The sequence below is a fragment of the Arachis duranensis genome, chromosome 10, assembly GCF_000817695.3.
Source record: "Arachis duranensis cultivar V14167 chromosome 10, aradu.V14167.gnm2.J7QH, whole genome shotgun sequence".
NCBI classification, from domain to species: Eukaryota; Viridiplantae; Streptophyta; class Magnoliopsida; order Fabales; family Fabaceae; genus Arachis; species Arachis duranensis.
The window spans coordinates 102039289-102043075 of NC_029781.3; positions in this window are offsets into that span (position 1 = coordinate 102039289).

Consider the following 3787-nt stretch of genomic DNA (forward strand, 5'->3'; position numbering starts at 1 on the left):
ATATACAGTCTCACACACTTCTAATATAGTTGGCTGGTTGGTTAAAATAAAGTAACTTGAAAAGTTTTTTTTTTCCATAAAATATGTGAATTTGAGTCTTATAAATAAAAGTGCTGAGTAACTTAGACTTAGTATTTACACCTTTATTATTACGGTAGAGTAGTGTACTGATACGGTTAAAGTTAGAGTAGTTAAATTCAGTCAACTGTATAAACTAATTCTAATTATGTACGTAGACTACTAATATATACTTATACACTAATTAATTGGGAGCCTTTGATAAAAAAAAATGTGTTTAACCAACATTTTTCATATTTATCTTATATTTAAATTAATATAAACTAATCTTTTATGTTGTCAATGAAAGATTGACCACATAACTTTTTTTTTTGTTCAAACAGGCATTGTAGAATAAACAGTGCATATCCAGAGATCTAATATGCCTTCTCATGAGTATAAGTATGATAATTAATCAAATTCTGAACAAATATTTCATTAGTGATTAATATATATTTAGCTGAAAATAAGTTTCCATCAATTTCTTCATTTTTTGGAACATTAATTCATGTACCTAACTAAAATTGAAGGTTGATCCAATAATATTGAAGATATGATTGAATAGAACATAGCGTGAAGATGCACCAAGAATGGAGAAGCATGCATATGTATAGATTTTGGTTGGTTAGGCAGTGTGTAATTGCTCTTGTGGTCCAAATTCCTAACTAAACCATACACACTACTTTTGTGATGAGTCTCAAGGTATATGCATATGCAACACTACTGGTGTGAGTGTACGTGCGTGCTTATCATATAGCTCAGTCTTTACTCTTTAGAGTTGAAAAATCACGTACAAAAGTTATAGGACGCGTGCAATTATATACTATATACAATAGAAACAATTGAACCATCAAAAGAATAGAATCATTCTAATAATACTATGCACACTACAATTGAACAAGTACTCTGTACATTTTAACTTTTACCATTCCTATCCACACATACATGTGTATATATATATTTCTTTCTTTCTTTTCAGCTGATCCATGATAATGGCAGTGTAAACTGTTCATATCATCTTTAGCACTGCAAGCAGTTTTTCTATCACTCTAATGGATCAATACAAAGAAAATTGCAGGCAGCTCCCTCAGTAGTAAACAATAATACAAAAAAGCTTTTAATACTATATCATGTCAAATTTTTTCTTTTGGATCAAAAAATAAAATTCTAAATTTTTAAGTTATATAACCATGTTATGCGTACATGTTATCAAAATTACTATTAGAGCAAAATACATATTAAAATATAAAATATACATTAAAAATAAATTAAATTAGATATTTATAAATATATAATGACTAATTTAATAATTATTTTTAAGTAAATTTTACTGTATTTTTTTACGCATTAATTATTATTATTTTTAAATAATATATTACAAATTTTTATCAATTTTTCAGCTTTCATTTTTCTAGGATTTTCTTCTGATAATTTTAGAGACAGCGATTAGATTTAACAATTTCATTCAAACTTTGAAATTCTGATTGAAAAATAATTTATTCTTTATTTTAGAGAAGACATAATAAACTTTACTTTATTTTTAACGTGAATATAGTATTTTTGAAAAAGAATTTAAATATGTATGTATAAGAAATAAAAATACAAAAGTTGCTTTTTTAAAACAAAAAAAGGTTGTCTTTATTCATATTTCTATAACGATATAAGCAACTAAGTCTTTAAATCGAGTGAATTTTAGTCAGAAAACATAATTGAAACAATAATAAAAGAATTAATGGTGACAGGGCATGGGAGTATATAGAAAACCAAGAAGCTAGGTAGGGTTTGTGAGAGAGAGAGAGAGAAGTAAGAAGCTAACTCCATATATGACTTTGTGAAAACAGCAGCAACTACAGCTTCTTGATTCACAAAACTGCAGGGACGACCCCCCCTTCCCCCACACCTCTAAAAGGTTGAAGCAGAGAAAAATGGTGTCAGAGTTTGAATGAGTTTTCCAGATTGAAAATGACTGTTGGTGGTACGGGCCACACTAAAGGAACCCTAATTTTTGTAATTACCATTTTGTCTTTTATATGCTGAGATTATTTCTTTCATTCAGTTTTGAACTTAGTGTACATCTCTTTATACACAATTTTTATCTATCTATCTGTTTTTAAAATTGGTATTTATAAATATATAGTTTAATTTATTTTTAATATATATTTTATTTTAATAATTAATTTTAATATATATTTGATATGATTGATAAAAATTATGATTTTAACTAAACAAATTAACTAAAGTATTAATAATTACGTTAAGTGTACGTTAAAATCAGCTATGAATATAAAATTTATATTAAAATATAATAAAAAACAAAAAAGTGTAATTATCATTATTAAAAAGTAATTAATGATTGAATATTGTGTGATTAAATAAAATATATATATATGTGGATGGTTTTATTTATAATAGTTATATTTGATGATTTTTTTAACATAAAATTTAATTAAGGAATTATTACATATTAAAATTGATAGTTTTCCTAAAAATTAGTACCGTTATACCACTTGCTAATAAGAATAAAAAATTTGAAAGTTTTCATATAAAAAAATTGATTTTGAAGTTTTAAACAACATTAAATGTATAAATACTCACCTTTTAATTTCAAACTGTTTTTTACTTTGATATTCTTGCAATGCATAATTAAACCCTAAAATTAAACATAAGTATAAAACCATTGTATAAATTTCTATACATGAGTTAAAGTTGTAATGAAAGAGAGAGATAAAAGTATTATGAAACTTTATTTTATTTTAATTTCTATATATTGTCAATTTTAAACTACTGTTTTACTTTGAAATCAACCAATTGCTGTCACTGTTAACTTTACATTCAATATCTTCAAGGGTGGTTGAATAAAATATTTTATAGATATGGTATGTATAGATATTTGAGTAAATCTTTTTTATTTTGGAAGTTATACAAATAATTTATTATGTAAAAATTATTTTTTCAAGAAAAAAAAATACAATTATCTCCTCTAAGATCTGTTATTATTTGACCCAGCTTCTTTCTATTTCTATAAAAATATAATGTGATGTCTCCTAAATTTGGATAATTATTGTAGACTTGGTATTGTTATATTTTGTATAATTTAATCATACATATTTATTGTATAAATATACAAAAATATTTTTTTCTTGCACCTAAAGTAATTTTTGCAGACATTTTCTAAATGTAGAAATAATAATAAAACTCCTGTTATTATTAGAATAAACAATATCTTTTTAGATACAAGACTAACTTTTCTAAATAAAAATAAATATACATCATGCACATATATATATATGGATAAGAAATTAAATCTAATAATATATCAATTTAATTTTCACATTTAATATGCAATATGCATCTTACTCTTCAAAAGAAGTGTTAAGATTTCGAGTCAAATTCTTTGATTCCCTTTCCTCATCTTTACCTAAGAACGGTAATTTTTTTCACCGAGTTATCATAGTTTACATGAAAAGGGAGAAAAAAATAATAAAAAAGACTCAAACAAGATATAAAAGATTTTAAATCCAAGATTTTAATCTTTGTCTACACTTTTTGCACCGTTTAACCTACTAAAGCTTCATGGCCCTTGGGTTAAATAGTTGTGGCCTCAAACAATAGCCATCTCTCAAATCTCAATAGCCATTAATTTCTACTGCAAAATAGCAACTTTCTCCGCCACTGCCCTTTACACCATCACGATTTACAAATCATAATTAAGATTTAATTATATATATAT